At 38.2% G+C, this 23,474-nt stretch overlaps 1 non-coding gene and 1 pseudogene across 1 annotated transcript; one reads left to right on the top strand and one right to left on the bottom strand.

Annotated features, from left to right (window-relative positions):
- The first annotated feature begins 16,871 nt into the window (after positions 1–16,871).
- On the top strand, positions 16,872–18,403 carry LOC117064477 (annotated as a pseudogene).
- Positions 18,404–22,227: 3,824 nt separating this feature from the next.
- On the bottom strand, positions 22,228–22,357 carry LOC117066256. The gene has a single exon (XR_004430238.1). It is a non-coding gene; the product is annotated as a small nucleolar RNA SNORA31 (small nucleolar RNA).
- Between the last annotated feature and the right edge of the window lie 1,117 nt (positions 22,358–23,474).

Here is a 23,474-nt window from a genome sequence, read left to right as displayed (position 1 = left end):
CCAATTGTTCCTTGGGAGGGCTCCAAGGATACCATTTATGTAGCAATTGAAATGTGCTGGGGAGAGGAGAAACAACATCAGTAAAGTTTTCAGTGGTGGCTCTCCTCCCTAACAAAGTAAGAGAGGTTGTTACAGAACTAGGCTGATTGATAATAACAGTGGTAATTTGAAATAATAGAGGCTAGATGGATTATGGCACTTAACCAAGAGAAGCTAAGTGGACACAATTACTGTAATGAATGGAAAGCTTAGAGGGGCAACCAAGAGTCTTGACCCACAGAAGTCTATGGAAATAGTTAGAACATAACACCCTTAGAACAAAATAAATAGGCAGTCAACAAGGGTACTCAACTGTACAATAAAAATAAATCAAGGATGGGTAACCAGGAGGCTAAAGGAAATTACCCCAGTTAAACTCAAGACCTTTTGCCTAGGAATTATTATTTAGGATTGTGTAATAAATAAAGTCCTGGTCCAAATTTGCCTCACTGGGGTTCCCTGGGTCTGGAGACCCATTTGGCAATCACTCATCTAGTCTCTGATTGCAAAATTAAAATAAACATATTTGGTTTTGGCATAATATATATGTTAGATTCTTAGACTCCAGAACAAGAATTGTTATAATAGGGAAGGCTAAGTGGAAACTTCTGAAAATTCTCCTAATCCCAACCAAGATAGTTAATCAAAACTAATATTATGTCTCCGGGTCATACAGGAATTACAGGAATTACTGCCATTCTTAAATGCCTATATCCCATTTAACTCACCAGTCTGCCCACCATTCCCACCCCCAAATATATATATATATAGTTCCTGTACTATGACAGTGCAATATTGCAAACTTAACTAAGCAGTAGCCCTAGTTGCAGCTGCTATGCCAGATGCGGTACCCTTGCTAGAGTAGATTAACACAGCCTCAGGAATACAGTCATTTTGTGCTAGTCTGCCGAAGCTGCCATAACAAAATATCACAGAAGGAGTGGCTTAAAGAACATAAAAATTTATTTATTTTACATTTTTGGAGGCTGGAAATCCAAGATCAAGATTTCAGCAGGTTTGGTTTCTCCTTGGTCTGTGGATGACCACCTTCTCTTTGTGTTCTCATATGGACTTTTTTCTGTATGTGCACATCCTTGGTGTCTCTTCCTGTTTTTATGAAGGCATAATAGATGTGTATTTTGTGTCATTATGGCTTCATTTAACCTTATGGCTTTATTTAGCCTTAATTACCTTTTAAAGGTCCTATCTCCAAGTATGGCCATATTGAAAGGTACCGGGATTAAGCTTCAACATATGAATTCCAGGACCTAGCTAATACATCTTTTTCCCTCCTTATGAAAAGAAAATCAGAGATAGTTTATATTTACTTGGAATAGACAACAGTACTTTTCCTGTCTTACCTTGAGTCTAGGTTTGTCCTCTCTCCCTTCTGTCATAATATATTCTGAAGATACCCAGACTAGCTCAAACTCCTGCAGAATATCACATGGGTCTATATCAATGTCTATTTCAATGACACCATGACCATCACATGGGTCTATATCAATGTCTATATCAGTGACACCATGCTAATCAGATTGGATGTGCCAGAAGCTGCTAGTGTATTAAGGTCTGTGGTAAGACATTTATACTCCAGAGGGTGAGAAATAAATCCTATGGAGATTCAGGGGCTCATCACTTCAGTTTGATTTTTAAGTCTCCAGTATCTATGGCCTGCTAGAATTACCCTTCTGAAATAAAATAAGCATTTATTCTTCATTATCCACTATGCAGAAGTAAGTGCAGGTATGGTAGTTCCTTTCAGATTTTGGTTCAGCATTTTCCATAGCTGTGAATACTTCTCTGACTAGTAGAGTAGTTGACATGAAATACTTTCCAGAACAGGAAAGGTCTCTACCAGGCGACTCATGGGCTGCCATGCTGCTTGAGCCATAAAACTGAGCAGAACCTGTGATATTAGAGGTATTATTGGTAGGAAAAGTTGCTATATGGGGTTTAAGGCAAGACCAAATAGGAAAAACATAGCTGACATTTTGGGAACTAGAGCAATGCCATGTTATCTGCACCAAAGGATTACATACTTTTCAAAAAAGAGCTTCTTTCTTTTCCACTGAAGTTCTGGATGGTGGGTAGTAAAAGACCATAAGGCCAGAGTAGTTCACTAGTACAGTAAGACTCACAAAGTGTTAAGGTTGAGCAGAACCAGCAGCAATGAGGATGGAAGTGATGTATCTAGGATGGTGCATAAGCAGAGTCAGAGGGCCCAATAAGCTGAATGAGAAGATAGACTGAGCTCATGACACCTACCACATTTGCATCAGTACCTCTCTCAGCACTCATTATGGTTATATTGAGAAGCCCAAATAACTAGCCGATGGAGGAGGGATAAATCTGAGCTTGCTTCCTGGATGGCAGCTGCACTCAGGCCCACTCAGAGATGACCTTGTAAGTCAGTGGTAAAGAGAAATACTCCCAATGGGCAGAGCCTCAGGAGATTCACTTGATCATCCAACTTTAAGGAGAAAGAAGGAACCCAAGATTAGCATATGAACAGACTTACAGACAGTGGAAATAGCTTGGTCAATTTGTCAGGAACCTGGAATAGAAAACACTGATTATTTGAGAAAAAGGAGGTATCAGGAAAATGCCTGAGGATGAACGTTTCTGAATGGGCTCACAGTGTGAAGTCTTTGTACTTCATGTTAATGACCAGTGGACCCCATAGTCATATGCCAACTCTTACACTTCCTTTGCTAGAAAATGAATTCCTTGGTCTGTCACAATGTTGTGCGGGACTCTAAGTCAATGCATCAAGCATGTAGTAAGCCATGGGTGAGACATGCAGGCTGAGATTCTGCAACCTGGAAAGACAAACCTTCAGCCAGTTGACATCAGGTGGGCAGGCTCAGTGTTGGGACAATGTTCATTTGAAATGAATAAACATGGTGGCAGAGATGGAAGCTACGAATGATAACAGCATGAGTTTCTACTTGCCAAGTATATTAGTTTCCTTAGTTTGCTGCAACAAAGTGCTACAAACTGGGTGGCTCTCACAACAGAAATGTATTGTCTCACAATTCTGAAGGCTTCACATCATCGTCACTCTCTTTGTTTCTCTGTCTTTTCATTCATATAGCATTCTTTTTTTTTTATAAGGACAACAGCCTTATTGGATTAGGAGCCCACCTTACTCCAGTATAACCTCATCTTAGCTATATCTGCAACAATCCTGTTTTTAAATAAGATCATATTCAGAGTTCCTGAGGTTAGGACTTCAACCTATCAATTTTTGCAAGACACAGTTCAACCTACAACACTAAAGATGATCTAGTTTTGGCTGATGCTGAATTTCCAAATTGTCAATAGCAGAGGCCAGTGCTGCATTTCTGATGGAGCTAACTAGCTTGATCACTTTGACCCTTTCAACCCTTGGGAAGCACAGTAATTCATTTAACAGAAATAGATACGTACTTTTTATGAAGGTTTGTCTTTCCAGGTTGCAAAATCTCAGCCTGCACGTCTCACCCATGGCTTACTACATGCTTGATGCATTGACTTAGAGTCCTGCACAACATTGTGACAGACCAAGGGATTCATTTTCTAGCAAAGGAAGCATAAGAGTTGGCATATGACTATGGGGTCCACTGGTCGTATCACATTTTCATCATCTAGAAGTTGTCAGTTTGATGGAGGTACAAAGCTGCCTATGAAGACATGGCTGAAGTGACAATTCAGAAACAGGACTTTGAGAGAATTGAAGGCCATCTTGCAATACAGTGCATACTTTAAAACAACAAATTTATATGAACCCAGGAACTAAGCAGTGGCAATTAGAGAATTCCTGTTTCCTATCCTTGCAACTCAGGCTTCTGTGGAATTAAAGTTCCCGGTTCTTAATGAGAAAATACTTCCACTAGAGAAAACAGAAAGAGTCTCATTTACATTGAGGCATCACTGCCACTTGAGTACTTTGTCCTCATCACAAAGAAATGGAAGACAAGAAAAAGAGTCAGTATCTTGGCAAGGTTGGCACTCAGATGATCCACACACAGTAAAGGGACTGAGAAGGGCACAGTGGCCAGGAGCTCTGTTTTCTCTGGAATGAGGGTCTGTATTATGCATCCAAGTAAGAAACTGAAGCCAGATAGGTTCAAGCAGGTTAGATAGTTGTGTAGAAGTGAAGAGAAAGATTTCCATTTGCCCTTTGAATTTTTGCTAAAAAAAGTAATTTATAAAAGCCAGATTACTAGGAAAATGGCTTATAATTAGCATGTACAGGGGAGAATTATAGAGTGATCGACCAGTATTTCCATGGAGTATAGAAGTTTCTGTATCTTTTTTTTTTTTTTTTAAGAGGAGCGTGAGATGGAGAAGTGTGGATGATATTAAAGGGGTAGAAAATAATTTTTAGAGGAATTTAATGGGCATAAAGAACATACAATGGCCTGGGATGAAGTCTACTGGGCCCATAGAGCAGAAAATGCTTTGTGACAAAAATCTGTCCAGATGTGTTTAAAGACTTTAGTCTGTCTTTCTGTGATGTGAATTTAGCTAATGAAAACTCAGGGAAGAAACCAAAAGTAGTTGGTTTTGGGTTTTTTTTTTCTTTTTTTTTTTTGGCAGGTTCGAACTTTAGGCAGATAAGGGATCTTCAGAGAACAACTTTTTCCTACGCTTTGGGAAGGAGGATTGAGAGACAAGAGGGCAAGGAAGTCCAGAGAGAGCTCGAGAGATTTCTTTTCCGGTTCAGCATATCAAAGTGCCGTATTCTAGGGTACTGGTTTCTGAGCCCCCACAGAAGAAACAGAAGACTGTAAGTGTCGAGTATGCTGCCAAAACCAGCTGCAGTGTGGCAGGTGCTCTAGTTCTTCCCACTAACCTTCCACTTCTGACGTATTGTATTTCACACAATTACCATCATAAAAGAAAAAATAACTTATGGTTCATTTGTAATTGTATATGTCATATTGTAAAATATATCCCTGATAGGACAAACTTCAGTTCTGTTTAAATGTGGATGAGAATTAAAACTTTCCCTTAAATTTAACTGGTCTGATGATTGGAAGAATTTTTGATGAACTAGCTCCTGGCTCCATACATTTGTAACCTGGTATCTCCTGCACTCCGTACTTACTTCTGGTGGCAAGTGACACCAGGATATCAGGACCAGGTTTATGACACTGCACCTTCATGTTGGAATACTCAATCCCAGTGCTGAGTGAGTTACACAGCAGAAGTTCTGTACACCTTGAAGCCATTTCTACTCTGTGATGGTTAGCAATAACCTGTCTCTACACAGAAGTGGCTGCAAAACACAAACCATATTATAAAAAATCTCTGACAAATGTACCCTTAACTTCCTCTTAGCACACCTTGTGACATGTGACTAAGTGTAATGAAAAATTTGGAGTAGAAATAAATAGTAGTATTAAACAATTTCAGTTAAAGTAGTTTATTTCAGCAAATTTTACAAAAGCATATGGGAAATAAACATATTACTAACTTATCTCCCAGGATCTTAGAATGCACCTGTACAAGTTAGAGACACGACACACATCCCTTTCTGGGGGATGCTGGGGATGGGAATGTTTGCATTGGAAATGAATGGAGGTGTACTATGTTGGGGGAACATCTGCTTTTGTTTCAAAGATTGAGTATGAAGAATGATTTGTAGTTCTGGAGAGGATATATGACATGTTCAGGGCTTCTTTTCATATTTTGAAAAACATTTGCATTTTGGGGAAAATGTTAACATCATGAATCCTGCCTTTCCAATCAAAACCAGAACTCAGATACCCAGCCTCTCTTGCGGCTAGCACTCAGGCAGGTGACCTAGACTTCGACCAACAGACACACCTCTATGAGACTGATTTAGAGATGAGCAAAACAGTGTTCCCATTTTGCTAGTGTAGGTGGCAGGAGGAATTGCAAGGGCAAGTACCTGATCACAGGTAGTGTCAGTGATGGAGTAATAGTGAATGTAGGAGCACTAAGATCTGGCATTTCATGTGTAATGAAAGAAGCCCCAGTGGTATCCATGTCAGGCCATTTATTGCATGGTTTTTTGTGTTCCCGAAAGTTTATCCTTGAGTTTGTTTTCTCCACAGTCTCAAGTAGTATCTAATTAGTTTTAAGATATTGTATTTCTGGTGAACTAGCCAGACTGGATTTGTTGATTGCAGCAAGATTTTACATCACATTTTAATACATAAAATGTGCTCACCCTGGCTCATAATAAAACAAAGTAAACTGTAAATTCATGCCATTTTTCATCTGTCACATTGACAAAGATTAAAAATTTGATCTGTAGTCATTGGTATAGGAAAACAAACCCTTTCATTGGTGAGAATGCAAATAAGTTACAGTGTTGAAGGAAAATGATGTGGCAATATCTATGAAAACGTATAGCATAGGCCGGGCACGGTGGCTCACTCCTGTAATCCCCCTTTGGGAGGCCAACGCGGGCGGATCACGAGGTCAGGAGATTGAGACCATCTTGGCTAACACAGTGAAACCCCATCTCTACTAAAAAGAGAAAAAAATAGCTGGGTGTGTTGGCGGGCGCCTGTAGTCCCAGCTATGCGGGAGGCTAAGCCTGGAGAGTGGCGTGAACCCGGGAGGCGGAGCTTGCAGTCAGCCGAGATCACGCCACTGCACTCCAGCTTGGGCGACAGAGCGAGGCTCCGTCTCAAAAAAAAAAAAAAAAAAAAAATCTTTTGACAAAGAAATATTGCTACAATTATATTCTACATATGCATTCGTAGGAACCAGTAAAGAAATATACATATATACAATAATAATTTTTGAATTATTTGTAAGTGGGGAGTGTTAATGTAGTCAATTGAGAACTGATTAATACATGGTTGAACATCCATAGAATGGAGTAATATGTGAATCAGTAGACATATTGTTAAAGTAGAAAAGCTGGGTGTGGGGCAGCGATCACATAATGCTGCCATCTGTGGAGAAAGGAAAGAAAAACAGAAATGTATGCATAGATTTGGAAGATCTCTAGAAGAAGGTTCAACTGATAACTGTTATCTCTAGGGAAGGAAGCTCGATGAAAGATACTGCAGGAGGTGGTTGCTTTACAAAGTATCCCTGTTTGTGGGCTTTTGAATTTCATTCTTTCCTTCTGTGTAAGAAATAACTATGGAATGACAGCTGTGTGCTGAATACCATGGCACATAGGACACAAAGGTAACCCAGACACTGCCTCAGCATTTGGGGGTTAATTGATAGAGATAAAAATGATTATAGCATAATGGGTTAAGAGCTGGGATAAGGATGTACGCAAGATGCTGGGGAAGCCAGAGAAGAAGCTCTTGAAGAAGGACAATCAGAATAGCTTTCCAAAGAGAAGGGTGCAAGGGAATTGAACTGAGAACTAGTCATCAGAGCTTTAGGCAAAGCTATGTCAAACATGTAAAAAAGAAGATGAAAAATAAAATAATCAGAGGTAAAATCAATGAGGTTCATAGGACAGCCAACTCTGGAGGAACTTCATGTATCTCTTGATAATTCGAGTTTGGGTGCAGGAAGATGTTGAAAGGTAAGTTAAATAGTTATTTAAGGCCCACATAACGAAGGACCTTAGATACTGGACATTATCCTCATAGCAGGGATGAGCCATTAAAGCTAGAAGGTAGAAAGAGAATTCTGTGTGGGGACTTCAAATGGCAGTTCTAAGGCATAGCACAAGGCTTTATATTTATTTAAATTAAGGCAGGCCACAGAAAGTCCTAGAGCAAATAGGAATGCATTCAGTTGTCCATTATTAAGAAATCCAAATAACAGTGCTGTAACTAACAGTTACTGGTATTATTATTATTGTTTTACAGAAGGTCTGGAAGTAAGCAACTCAGGGATGGCGGCTCAGTGCAATGATGTCATCAAGGAACCTGGTTTCTTCTTTTCCTTCCACACTCATTCTTGACTTTGTTCAAGTATAGAACCATATTTTTTTTACAGTATAAGTAGAATCACACTCTATTAGTTTTCTATTGCTGTATAACAAATTATCACTAACTTAGTGGCTTAAGACAACAGAAATTTATGATCTGACAGGTTTTATGAGTAAAGAGTTCAGGCACAGTTACTGGGTGTTATGCTTCAGTCTCAACAGACTGCAATCAAGGTGTTAGCTCAGGCTGTGATCTCATTTGAGACCTTGGGGCCTCTTCTAAGTTCATTAGTTGTTGGCAGAATTCAGTTCCTTGGGGTTGTAGGACTGAGGTGGTCAGCTTTTGAAGATTATCCCTTTTCATTGGCATTTCACAATGTGGCTATTTACTTCTTCCGGACAAGCATGAGGGCATCTCTCTCACAAGGAATTTCTCCATCCAGTTGGTTAAAATGGAGTCTCCTCAAATATAACCTAATCAAGGGGTGACTACCCCAATATATTCACAGACCTGTCCATGCTCAAGGGGAATGAATTATATAAGCTATGATGCCAGGGTCAGTAATCTTGGGGGTCATCACAGAATTTTAGCTACACTATCCCAGGACTTGTGTTTGCATTTTTGGTTTTTTGTTTGTTTGTTTGTTTTCTACTAATGGATCATTTGTAAATTCTCACCTTTATTTTATTACTTTATATACCATTCAGTGGCTAACATATGTTTTTCTCTAGTGATTTTTAATCAAATATTATTTTTTAATACGAGATAACCTACATCCACATTACCACTCTCATTTCCACATTTTCCCAGCACCTTGTCCCTCACTTTTATTCAATGATGGCACATATACTAAAAGGAACAACAAATAAAGATGTTTGTAGCATTATACAAACACAACACAAATTTTGGTTAAAAAAGGTAAATTTTACCTATGTTAATTTTCTAAAGAATAAAAGCAGAGTTCACCAAAATTATTATATATAAGACTATATGTAGGTACTAAAAAGGAATTGTAATCTCACTGGGACGGAAGATATACTCACATGACAAACTGAATAACAATAAAATATTTAAATTGAAATTTAAGCCAATAGTGGAGGTCAAGTCACAAGGCTATAAGTTATTACTTGTCACATTAATCCTATCTACAATCTAAGTTTAGAGGAGAATGTTTGGATTATTTATTGTGGTAACATATTTTACCTCAAAACTTAGTGGCTTACAACAACAGCTATTTTATTATACCTCACAGTTATGTGGGCCAGAAGTTTGGGTAGAGCTTAGCTGGGCTGTTTTTCTGCTCCAAGTGGCATAAACTGGATCACTGTGTGGTACTCAGCTGGAGTCTTTCCTTGCCTGAAAGCTTCAAGAAGGGTCCCTCACAAATCTGGCACCTCACTGCTCCTTGGCCTCTCTCTTTCTCTCTCTGCATGGCATCTCATTGTTAAGGGATGTTAAAAGAATTCAAAATGGAGGCCACAGTTTGGATATACTCTCAGAACAACCAACCATAGCCATAACAAAATGTAAGCTGTGTTGATCTCTCTGAAATGCAAGCTCTAACCATAAACAAACCATAAGCCTTTCTTCCACATCAATATGATAAAGTTGAGTCAATCAGCTACAGAAAAATAAGCTTCTATAGCTCTATGTGCCCTAAAAGGGATACAAATTTGTAGTGGCCAATTACAATAGAGTTCAATGTATTTTGTCACTGATGCTTTATAAGCTGTGCTGTTTAACACTTGTGAGATGAGCTTCTTAACCTGTTCAGTTTGAAATCTCCTGGTTTTTTAAATGTTCTTTGGTAGGCACAATAAACTCCTATATTCCTGTTTTACTTGATCTGATTTTGTTTTTAACAGTTTCTGGTGTCAAATATGAGATGTAAAGTAGATCCTTGATAAGCTCCAAGGCAGGTGAGTAACCCTAGACACAACAAACTCCTATATTCCTGTTTTACTTGATCTGATTTTATTTTTAGCAGTTTCCGGTATCAAATATGAGATGTCAAGTAGATCGTCGATGAGCTCCAAGACAGGAGAGTAACCTGATGCCAGTACCACAGAGCACATGGCACTCACTGCTTTCTTGCTAAACACAGAGCTCAAAGGTTCTCTTAGATCCAAGATGTACTCTCTGCATTTCAAGCTCTTCAACTTTGTTGTGCATACCTGTGCTGTGTGAAAGCTTCTTGATAAGTCATCCTTCCATCTGCAAGAGGAGAAAACCCATTATTCCATGTGTCTGTAACAGGAGACAACCTGCCATTCCACTGGGTTTCTAGACAGCAGTACAAGTACAAGGTTCCCTATAGATACATTCATTTTAGGAAATCCAAGGCAAAGATACATTCCACCTGGTCGATAATCCCTTCCCTACATCTGTCTGAGCCCCCTGCTTCCTATGTTTTTAGCAGCTATGGATCAGGATCTTTTGTCTTTTTGTGTGTGAAAAATTGGTGAACTTTATAAAGGACAATGTGAGGCTGCAGTGGCCAAAGCGGCCTTCAGCTTAGACAAAATAGTTCATTCTGAAAGCACTCTTGAAAAGAAATGACCCAGAACCTCTCAAAGGCAATGGAATGCAGTCTTGGACTGGTATGCAGAGGCTTTTAAAAGACAGAATGACTCACAATAACCTCTCCAAATAATCTCTACCAGTGTGCAAAAAATAATTTAAAAGCTAAAACTCAGCCTGACTCTATAGACCCTTCTGTGAATCCCTCTGCTTCATTTTATCCTCCAGTAACTGATTTTTCTGAACCTACTAACCCCTTTAATGTCTTGGCTTTTCCACCTAAACCTCTTCATACCAGCTTCCTTTAAAAAATGACACTCAAATGAGCTAGGAGTACCTGCTACAGCTGAATTTAAACCTTGGTCTTACACAGAACTCTGAGCCATCATAGAAGATTCTGTGATACTAAAAACATACAACCAAATTTATAGAAGAATTTAAAAATTTTTAAGGGGTCTATAATTCATGGTTTTAATTTGTACCAGTTTGTCCATGTGATAGTATGCACAAGAGATAACTGAAAATGTCTAGAAAAACCCCATTGGGATAATCCATCTGGATGTACTGAGGATCCTGCTAAGCATGCTTTTAAATAGGAAATGCAGATGGACAGAAAAATGGGCCAACAACTGTTAGATGCTATTCCTGAAGCACTTCCAATGAGAATAGGCTGGACCATAATTTAACCTTATAAAAAAATGAATCTGCTGCAGACTATCATGCCCATCTGTAGACAGTTTTCACATAATATTGGCTTTAAAGGCCAGGATGATAAAGTGGCTATACCAGCCCATTTTGTTCCTAAACTAAAAATGAGAGGTAACTCTCACAGAACTGCAATATCTAGCAGAGCATGTTGAAGGGATATTAGACAAGAAAAAGAAACCATCAGGTAAACAAACTAATGACTCCACAATTACAACAGCTGCAGGAAATTTGGCCTGTCTTTAAAAAATCTTATTCCCAATTTTGCCTTCATTGATAAAGATGCTTATGGTTACTAGAAGCAGAAGGGGCATTGGCAAAAGACTGCCCATTGCTAAATAAGGGGAAATTGGAACAACCCCCACATCCTTTTAACAATTCTTAGTGTTTAAAGGGTTCCAAGGAATTGCCCAGTAAGCTACTTCCAGTAATTCCTTTAAATCAATGAGGAGAAACCAAACTTAAATGAAGAAATTTGTACTGTGACACCAGAACGACTCTTTCTACTTTAGAGTCCACCATGATATATCAAGAACTTTCTCAGGATAAGAAAAGTTATCTCAATGGCAGGAGTTTCAAATCAAGTTCAAAGGGTTCCTTTAACAGAATTTTCAACTGTCACCCTTGGCCCTTTTTCTTAGAATCATGCCTTCCTTGTATGTGATACTGCTCCTCTGAATCTCCTAGATAAAGATCTGTTTTCCTAATTGGAGGGTCACTAAAATTATCCTCCGGAGAAATGACCCTAGAAATCTAAGATTTATCAGACAATAAAACATTGTGGCCCAAATTGACTATCCTAAGGAAACTATTAAGTTCCATGAATGTATAGATATACATCTTTCTGAAATTCCTGATACTCTGTGGGCTTCTTCTCTACAGATGTCGGAAAGATCAAACACATCAAATCCATTAAAATTGTGATTGACCCTTTTTAAATTGCTTTCTTTTCTTCTTCTTTTTTTCTTTTATGAGACGAAGTCTCACTCCGTCACCCAGGCTTGAGTGCAGTGGTGTGATCTCGACTCACTGCAACCTCTGCCTCCTGAGTTCGTGATTTTCCTGCCTCAGCCTCCTGGGTAGCTGGAATTAACAGTTGTGCACTACCATGCCCGGCTAATTTTTGTACTTTTAGTAGAGATGGGGTTTCACCATGTTGGCCAGGCTGGTCTCAAACTCTTGACTTCAGGTGATCTTCCCACCTCGGCCTCCCAAAGTGCTGGGATTACAGGCATGAGCCACTGTGCCCAGCCTAAACTGCTTTGTAAGTTACCCCAATACCTTCTGAAACCTGAAGCAATGCAAGGACTCACTCTAAGAGTAGAGGACCTAATAAATCAAGGAGTAATTATTTCGTGTACTAGTCCTTGTGACCTTATCTTACCTGTCAAGAAATCCCTGGACAGGGATGGAGATTTGTACAGGGCCTTAGAGCTATATATAAAATTACATATCAAGATTCCCGGGCAGGCGCTGTGGCTCATGCCTGTAATCCCAGCACTTTGGGAGGCTGAGGAGGGCGGATCACAAGGTCAGGAGATCGAAACCATCCTAGCTAACGGTGAAATCACGTCTCTACTAAAAATACAAAAACATAATTAGTCAGGCATGGTGGCAGGCGCCTGCAGTCCCAGCCTCTCCTGAGGCTGAGGCAGGAGAACGGAGTGAACCCGGGAGGCGGAGCTTGCAGTGAGCTGAGATGGTGCCACTGCACTCCAGCCAGGGTGACAGAGTGAGACTCTGTCTAAAAAAAAAAAAAAAAAAAATTCCCAGTGATACCAAATTTAAATGCTTTGCTGTCAAAGGAATGAACTGAATCTGAGTGGTTCACAGTAGTAAACTTACACTTTGTATATATATTTTAGCATTCCTGTAGACAAAAAGTGTTAGTATTTGTATGTTTTCACTTGGAAAAATCAACAATGTACTTTGACAGCAACACCTTAAGGATTAATCAACGCTCCTTCATATTTCTCACAAATTTTACATCAATATTTGAACACTGCAGTTTCCCAGGCATTCTACCTTGATTCAATATGTAGGTGATTTGCTTCTTTGTTCTTCATCTAAAGAGGATGTACAAATTGACCAAATATATGTATTATAACAACCAGCCTATAAGGGCCATAAGACCTCTTGAGATAAGCTTCAATTCTCACAAGAAGTGGCACAGTATCTAGGTCATGACTTCTCTACAAAAGTAATCTTTCTGTCACCAGAAAAAATAAATACTCTTCAAAATTATTCTAGACCTGTGAGTAAAAGGCAACTCAGAGGATTCCTCAGACTTTCACGATAGACCGGGTCACAACATTGGCTTCTCCACTCTATGAAATAACTAAAAATAGCAATCAGGACCCTTTTCTGTGGAAAGCAAAGTAATAGGAGGCCCTTACTGAACTAAAACAGGTTTTGCAAAATCCTCCAGTGTTAGGACTCTCCAATTTTTATAAACCATTCACATTGTTTATTCATGAATGAAACAATCAGACTCTAGAGGTCTTCACTCAAAAACTTGTAGGACAAAATAGGACCGTAGACTAGTATAGTGTACAGTTATGTCTGGTGGCTATAGCACATCCAAATTGTTTAAAGGCTGTAGTTGCAGGTGCCAAATTATACAATCTTTCTCAGAATTTGTTCAAGGCAATAACTTATGCCTACACCTTTCACATGCTGTAGAAAGCTTGCTAAATCCTGACTGTACCCAGCATTTCTCAGCCAGCAGGATAACATTTTGTGTGATTCTGCTCCTATCACTTTCAAATCAGCATATACTTTGCTGCAATTCTTTCTTTAAACTCTGCTACCATCTTACCTTTACCCAACAAAAGAGAGACTTATAATTGTGTTAAATTGATTTCCCAAAATTTGACTCCGAGATTGGATTTACAAGAAATTCTATTCACCAATCCAGAGCCGGTTCTCTATATTGATGTTTCCTATGCCAAAAATTTTGAAGGAAAATACTAAGCTGGTCATGCTGTTACAATCCAACATGAACTATGATAAAAAGGAGATCTCCCCAATTTAATTCAGCCTAATCTGCAGAATTATTTGCCCTCACTTGACATTGTAAAACAGCAAAAGATAAGACTGAAAATATCTAGACTGATGCCAGGTGTGCTTTTTCAGTAGTTGGTGATTTTAGTATGCTGTAGAAACATAGGGGATCCTTAACGTCAAATGATATGCCTATAAAAATGGGTCTCAGGTTGCTAATCTCTGCATTATTGCTGCCTTCATAAGTAGCTATCATAAAAATTAAAACTTCTACTTATAAAAGAGACCCTGAATATCAGGGAAATTACATGGCTGATTTTCATGCTAAAGCTGCCACCAAAAAAACAAACAAACAAAAAACAAAAAAACTTCAAAACTGTCTCAATTAATAAACTATGCACCTTGAGTGAAATCCATCCAAAGGACATAAAAAAAAAAAACTCAGAACTTACAAGAATGGTAAAAATATGCCTTAGAAATGGAAAAAAAACAAGATTGGATTAATACAGAATGTGAAATCCTTGAGGGGTTCTGGGGGCACCCAGATAGCTGTTTAGTACTTCCTGAATCCCTAAAGTTGCCATTCTTCTGAGCTTTTTATTCTTTTACTTACCATGGAGTTGATAAAACGATTCAAACCCTGGTGAAGTATTGGTGGGCAGACATTTCAAAAGGAGCTTAGCAATATCTACCATCCCCAGCCCTGGAAACTCTGCTGTGTGACTCAGGGCCAAAGGAGATGCCAAATCAGAGTGGCTATTCAGCAGCACAACACTGTAGGAAGTTTGTTCCACATGCTCCCTGGGCATGATCCCCTAACTAGCGTTCCTACATTGCTGGTACATCCCCTTTTGGACCTCTCCCATTAGCAAAGGGCAGAACTCTGATTGTTTATTAGAGCTGAGGTGAACCTGAGATTAAGGTGCTGTCTAGAACTGAAAAGGAAGCAATGACTTGACAGTAAAGAACCTCTAAGCAAATACATCCAGTAAAGCCTAAACAAGCCCGACAAGGAAGATTGGAATACATAACCAATACTTCAATGCAAAGACATAGAAATACATCCACAAGAAACAATAGCAAACAGGAAATCATGCTCTCCTCGAATGAACAAAACAAGGAACCAGTAACTTATTCTAATAAAATAGCTATATGTAAGCTTCAAAAAATCAATGAATCCAGGAGCTGGTTTTTGAAAAGATCAACAAGATTGATAGACTGCTAGCAAGACTAATAAAGAAGAAAAGAGAGAAGAATCAAATAGATGCAATAAAATATGATAAGGGGGATATCACCACCGATTCCACAGAAATACAAACTACCATCAGAGAATACTATACACACCTCTATGCAAATAAATTAGAGAATGTAGAATAAATGGATAAATTCCTGGACACATACAGGCTCCCAAGATTAAACCAGGGAGAATTTGAAACTCTGAATAGATCAATAACAGGCTCTGAAATTGAGTCAATAATTATTAGCCTACCAACCAAAAAAAGTCCAGGACCAGATGGATTCACAGCTGAATTCTACCAGAGGTACAAAGAGGAGCTGGTACCATTTCTTCTGAAACTTTTCTAATCAATAGAAAAAGAGGGAATCCCCCCTAACTCATTTTATGAGGCCAGCATCATCCTGATACCAAAGTCTGACAGAGACACAACAACAACAACAAAAGAATTTTAGACCAATATCCCTGATGAATGTCGATGCAAAAATCCTCAGTAAAATACTGGCAAACCAAATCCAGCAGCACATCAAAAAGCTTATCCACCAAGATCAAGCTGACTTCATCCCTGAGATGCAAGGCTGGTTAAATACACACAAATCAATAAGCGTAATCCATCACATAAATAGAACCAAAGACAAAAACCACATGATTATCTCAGTAGATGGAGAAAAGGCCTTCAATAAAATTCAACAGCCCTTCGCAGTAAAAACTCTCAATAAACTACATATTGATGGAAGGTATCTCTCAAAATAAAAAGAACTATTTATGACAACCCACAGCCAGTATCATATAGAATGGGCAAAAACTGGAAGCATTCCTTTTGAAAACTGGCACAAGACAAGGATGCCCTCTCTCACCACTCCTATTAAACATAGTGTTGGAAGTTCTGGCCAGGGCAATCGGGCAAGAGAAACAAATAAAGTATATTCAATTAGGAAAAGAAGAAGACAAATTGTCCCTGTTTGCAGATGACATGATTGTCGTCTCAGCCCCAAATCTCCTTAAGCTGATAAGCAACTTCAGCAAAGTCTCAAGATAAAAAATCAATGTACAATAATCACAAGCATGGCTGGGCGCAGTGGCTCAAGCCTGTAATCTCAGCACTTTGGGAGGCCGAGATGGGTGGATCATGAGGTCAGGATCGAGACCATCCTGGCTAACATGGTGAAACCGTGTCTCTACTAAAAAAATACAAAAACTAGCCGGGCGCGGTGGCAGGTTCCTGTAGTCCCAGCTACTTGGGAGACTGAGGCAGGAGAATGGCGTAAACCTGGGAGGCGGAGCTTGCAGTGAGCTGAGATCCAGCCACTGCACTCCAGCCTGAGCCACAGAGTGAGACTCCGTCTCAAAAAAAAAAAAAGAAAAAAAAAATCACAAGCATTCTTATACACCAATAACAGACAAACAGAGAGCCAAACCATGAGTTAAAAAAGAAAGAAAGAAAGAAAGAAAGAAAGAAAGAAAGAAAGAAAGAAAGGAAAAGAAAAAAAAAAGGGAAAATTGAAATGGCAGTAATGGAAGCTGGAGGCACCACTCAGCACATTGGTGCCTTTCTCGTGTGTCCGCCTTCTGGGGAAAAGATAACTTTTCTTGATACTCCAGGACTTGCTACTTTCTCAGCAATGAGAGTAAAGGGGCTCATGTCACGTACATTGTCATACTGGTTGTAGCTGAAGATAATGGGGTATAGAATCTATTCAGCATGCCAAAGATGCTCAAGTTCCTATTGTTCTTGCATTAAATAAATGTGACAAAGCTGAGGCTGACTCCAAAAAAGTGAAAAAAGAGCTGCTGGCTTATGATGTGCTGTGTGAAGATTATGGAGGTTATGTTCAAACACTGCCTGTCTCTGCACTTACAGGTGATAATCTGATGGCTGTGGCAGAAGAACAACTGCAGAAATGTCAGAATTGAAAGCAGAACTCACTGGTCCAGTGGAAGGAAGAGTAATAGAGTCACAAAGGAAGAGGTCCTTTTACTACAGCTATAATTCAAAGAGGAACTTTAAGAGAAGACTCTGTTCTGGTTGCTGGGAAAAGTTGGACAAAAGTACGCTTAATGTTTGATTAAAATGGAAAAACAATTGATGAGCTACATCTCAGCATGGCAGTGGGAATTATAGGCTGGAGAGACCTTCCTTCTGCTGGAGATGAAATTCTTGAAGTAGAATCTGAATCAAGGGCACGTGAAGTATTGACTGGAGGAAGTATGAACAAGAACAGAAGAAAAGTCAAGAGGATCTGAAAATAATAGAAGAAAAGTCAAAGGAACACCAAGAAGCACATCAAAAAGCCCACGAGAAGTATGGCAATGTGCAGTGGAAGGAGAGGTCATTTCTAAAGTATTTAGAAAGAAAAGAACAAACATCCTTAAAGCCAAAAGAGAAAATGGAAAGACATTCAAATGTACTTCCTATGATTATTAAAAGTGATGTTGATGATCTGCTGAGGCCATTTTGAACATTATAGATACCTATGATGCATCACACGAGTGTGAACTAGAATTAGTACATTTTGGAGTGGGTGATATAAGGGCAAATGATGTTAACCTTGCTGAAAGATTTGATGGTGTTATATATGACTTTAATGTGAATACAGGCAATATTATTCAACAGTTAACTGCAAAAAAGGAGTAAAAATTAAACTTCACAAAATAATTTACTGTCTTGTTGGAGATCTGCAAGAGGAAGTGAGCAGCAGATTACTCTGTGCTGTGGAAGAGCATCCAGTAGGTGAAGGGTCTATATTAGCTACCTTCTTTATAACAGAAGGGAAGAAAAAACTTCCTGTGGATTGCTGCAGAGTCCAAAAGGGATAGTTAGAAAAAAAAATTAAATTAACCTGTAATGGACATGTAATCTGGAAGGGATCATTAACTTCACTGAAACACCAAAAAAATGACATTTCAATTGTCAAAACTGGAATGGATTGTGGCATCAATTTAGATGAATAAAATATAGAATTTAAGGTGGGAATAAAATTGTTTGTTATAAAGAAAAGCAATTTCAAGCTAAGACTTTTGGGATCCAGGATTTTAAAATTACATTAAAAATGTAAATAGCTAAAAAAAAAAAAAGACAAAGAAGTGCATTACATAATAGTAAATAATTCAATTCAACAAGCAGACCTAAATACTCTAAATACATATGCACCCAACACACGAGCAACTAGATTCATAAGGCAAGTTCTTAGAGACCTACAAAGAGGTGTAGATTCCCAATAATAATAGTGGGAGACTTCACAACCCCACTGAGAGTATTAGATAGATGATTGAGGAAGAAAATTAATAAAGATATTCAGGACCTGAACTCAACATTGGACCAAATGCACCTGATAGATCTCTACAGAACTTTCTGCCCCAAACAACAGAATATACATTCTTTTCATCACCAAATGGATCATACTCTAAAACTGACCACATAATTGGACATAAAACAATCCTCTGCAAAACCAAAACCATCCCAAACACACTCTCGGATGGACAGTGCAATAAAAATAGAAGTTAAGACTAAGCAAACTGCTCAAAAACATGCAATTACATGGAAATTAAACAACATGATCCTGAATCACTTTTGAGTAAATAATTAAATTAAAGCAGAAATCAAGAAGTTCTTCAAAACAAATGAGAACAAAGATTCAACATACCAGTATCTCTGGGACACAGCTAAGGCAGTGTTAAAATGGAATTTCATAGCACTAGGTGTCCACATCAAAAAGGCAGAAAAACCTTAAATTAATAATCTAACATCACAACTGAAAGAACTGAAGAAGCAAAAACAAATCAACCCCAAATCCAGCAGAAAACAAGAAATAACCAAAATCAGAGCTGAATTGAAGGAAATAGAGACATGAAAAAACATTCAAGAAATCAATGAATGCTGGAGTTGGTTTTTTGAAAAAGTTATAAGATAGAATGGCTACTAGCTAGATTGATAAAGAAGGAAAGAGAGAAGATCCAAATAAACACAATTAGAAATGATGGGGATGTTGTCACTAACCTCACAGAAATAAAAATAGATATCAGAAACTACTAAAAACACCACTACGTACACAAACTAGAAAACCTAGAAAAGAATAAATTCCTAGACGCATGCATCCTCCCAAGACAGACCAGGAATAGACAGTATTCCCGAACAGACCAATAACAAGGAACAAAATTGGATCAGTAATAAATAGCCTACCAACCAAAAAAGCCCAGCACCAGATGAATTCATGGCTGAATTCTACCAGATGTGAAAAGAACTGGTACCATTCCTAATGAAACTATTCCAAAAATTAAGGAAGAAGGACTCCTCCCAACTCATCCTATGAAGCATCATCCTGACACCCAAACCAGGCAAAGACACAACAAAAAAAGAAAACTTCAGGCCAATAATATCCTTGATGAGTATCTATGTAAAAGTCCTCAAAAAACCAAAACACTTGCAAACCAAATCCAGCAGCACATGAAAACCTATTTCATCATGCTCAAATAGACTTCATCTCTGGGATACGAGGTTGGTTCAACATATGCAAATCAATAAATGTGATTAACCACATAAACAAAACTAAAGACAAAAGCCACATGCTCATCTCAATAGAGGCAAAAGAAGCTTTTAATAAAATTCAACACCCCTTCATGTTAAAAACTCAATAAACTAAGTGTGGAAGGAACATACTTCAAAATAGTAAGAGCCATCTATGACAAATCCACAACCAACATCATACTGAATGGTCAAAAGCTGGAAGCATTCCTTTTGAATATTGGCACAAGAAGAGAATGCTCTCTCTTACCACTCCTATTCAACATATCGTTGAAAGTTCTGGCCAGATCAGTCTGGCAAGAGAAAGAAATAAAGGGCATCCAAATGGAAAGTGAGAAACTCTAAATATATCTCTTTGTAGATGACATGATTGTAAATCTAGAAAACCCCATAGTTTCAGTCAGAAAACTCCCTCAGCATGGTACTGGTATAAAAACAGTCACATAGAAAAATGGAACAGAATGTAGAGCCCAGAAAAAAGGCAGCACACCTATGACCATCTGATCTTTGACAAAACTGACAAAAACAAGCAATGGGCCTCCTGAAACTATTTCAAAAAATTGAAATGCAGGGACTCCTCCTTAACTCATTCTATGAGGCCAGCATCATCCTGATATCAAAATCTGGCAGAGATACAACAAAAAAGAAAACTTCAGGTCAATATTCTTGATATACATTGATGCAAAAATCCTCAACAAAATACTTGAAAACCAAACCCAGCAGCACATCAAAAAGCTTATCCACCACAGTCAAGTAGGCCCTGGGATTCTAGGTTGGCTCAACATATGCAATTCAATAAGTATGATTAATCATATAAACAGAACTAAAGACAAACAACCACATGATTATCGCAATAGATGCAGAAAAGATTTTTGATAAAACTCAACCCCCCCAATAAACTAGGTATTGAAGGAACATACCTCAAAATAATGAGAGCCATCTATGGCAAATCTACAGCCAGCATCATACTGAATTGGCAAAAGCTGTATGCATTCCCCTTGAAAACTGGCATAAAACAAGGATGCCCTCTCTCATCATTCCTATTCAACATAGCATTGGAATTTCTGGCCAGGGCAATTAGACAAGAGAAAGAAATAAAGTGTATTCAAATAGGAAGAGAGGAAGTCAAACTATCTCTCATTGTGGATGACATGATCCTATATCTAGAAAACTCCATTATCTCAGCCCAAAGGCTTCTTAAGCTGATAAACAACTTCAGCAAAGTCACAGGATCCAAAATCAATGTCAAAAATCACTAGCATTCCTATACACCAAAAACAGTGAAGGCAAGAGTCAAATCATGAATGATATTCCATTCACAATTGCCACAAAAAGAATAAAATACCAAGAAATACAGCTAATAAGGCAGGTGAAAGATTTCTACAAGGAGAATCACAAACCACTGCTCAAATAAATCTGAGATGACATGAGCAAATGGAAAAACATTCCATGTTCATGGACAGGAAGAATCAATATCGTGAAGAATCTACCATTCCCCTTAAACTACCATCAACATTCTTCACAGAATTAGAGAAAACTATTTTAAAATTCATATGGAACCAAACAAGAGCCTGAATATCCAAGGCAATTCTAAGCAAAAATACCAAAACAAACAAACAAGCAAAAAGCAAAAACAAAGCAGGAGGCATCACTCTACCTGACTTTATACTACAGGGATACAGTAACCAAAATAGCATAGTACTGGTATAAGAATAGGCACATAGACTAGTGCAACAGAACAGTGAACTCAGAAATAAAACTGCACACCTACAACTATCTGATCTTTGACAAACCTGATGAAAACAAGGAATGGGAAAAGGATTCCCTGTTCAAGAACTGGCTAGCCACATGCAGAAAATTAAAACTGGACCCCTTCTTTATACCATATAGAAAAATTAATTCAAGATGGAGAAAACACTTAAATTTAAAAACCAAATCTATAAAAACCAAATCTATAAAAACCTTGAAAAACAATCTGGGCAATAACATTCAGGACATAGGCACTGGCAAAGATTTCATGAAGAAGGCACCAAAAGCAATTGCAACAAAAACAAAAATTGACAAATGAGACCTAATTAAATTAAATATCTCCTGCATTGCAAATAAACTATCAACAGAATAAACAGAAAACCTACAGAATGGGAGAAAATTTTTGTAAATTATGCATCTGACAAAGGTCTAATATCTAGAAAAATGGAACAGAATGTAGAGCCCATTGCTTGTTTTTGTCAGTAATTGACAAATTTGTTACTGTAAAAACAAAAACTACACTAATATTTTTCAAATGTTACATTGCAAAAATTACATTAACATTAACATAGCCTACATTTCTAGGCTATAGATGTATTCCCCAATTCAATCTGGGCCGCCACAAAGACAGACAGAAAGTGTAGGGATTTTTCTTTAGCATCCTAGTGCAAACCAAAACACATAACAATACTAACCTTGAAGGTAAATGTAAATGGACTAAATGGTCCAATTAAAAGACACACTGGCAAATTGGATAAAAAGTCAAGACCCATCAGTTTGCTGTATTCAGGAGACCCATCTCACATGCAGAGACACATATAGGCTCAAAATAAAGGGATGGAGGAAGATCTACCAAGCAAATGGAGAGCAAAAAAAAAGCAGGGGTTGCAATCCTAGTCTCTGATAAAACAGACTTTAAACCATCAAAGATCAAAAGGGACAAAGAAGGCCATTACATAATGGTAAAGGCATCAATTCAACAGGAAGAGCTAACTATCCTAAATATATATGAACCCAATATAGGAGCACCCAGATTCATAAAGCAAGTCCCTAGAGACCTAATAGACATCTACAGAACTCTCCACCCCAAATCAACAGAATATACATTCTTCTCAGCACCACATCACACTTATTCCAAAATTGACCACATAATTGGAAGTAAAGGACTCCTCAGCAAATGTACAAGAACAGATATTATAACAAACTGTCTCTCAGACCACAGTGCAATCAAACTAGAACTCAGGACTAAGAAACTCAATCAAAACCGCTGAACTACATGGAAACTGAACAACCTGCTCCTGAATGATGACTGGATACATAATGAAATGAAGGCAGAAATAAAGATGTTCTTTGAAACCAATGAGAACAAAGATACAACATACCAGAATCTCTGGGACACATTTAAAGCAGTGTGGAGAGGGAAATTTATAGCACTAAATGCCCACAAGAGAAAGCTGGAAAGATCTAAAATTGACACTCTAACATCACAATTAAAAGAACTAGAGAAACAAGAGCAAACACATTCAAAAGCTAGCAGAAGTCAAGAAATAACTAAGATCAGAGCAGAACTGAAGGAGATAGAGACACAAAAAACCCTCCAAAAAATCAATGAATCCAGGAGCTGATTTTTTGAAAAGATCAACAAAATTGATAGACTGTTAGCAAGAATAATAAAGAAGAAAAGAGAGAAGAATCAAATAGATGCAATAAAAAATGATAAAGGGGATATCACCACTGACCCCACAGAAGTACAAACAACCATCAGAGAATACTATGAACACCTCTATGCAAATAACCTAGAAAACCTAGAAGAGATCGATAATTTCCTGGACACTTA

This window comes from Trachypithecus francoisi, unplaced genomic scaffold (genome assembly GCF_009764315.1).
Source record: "Trachypithecus francoisi isolate TF-2019V2 unplaced genomic scaffold, Tfra_2.0 Lachesis_group2, whole genome shotgun sequence".
Classification (NCBI taxonomy): Eukaryota; Metazoa; Chordata; class Mammalia; order Primates; family Cercopithecidae; genus Trachypithecus; species Trachypithecus francoisi.
The sequence above is the reverse complement of the archived record's forward strand: the minus strand, read 5'-3'. Positions and strand labels throughout refer to the sequence as shown.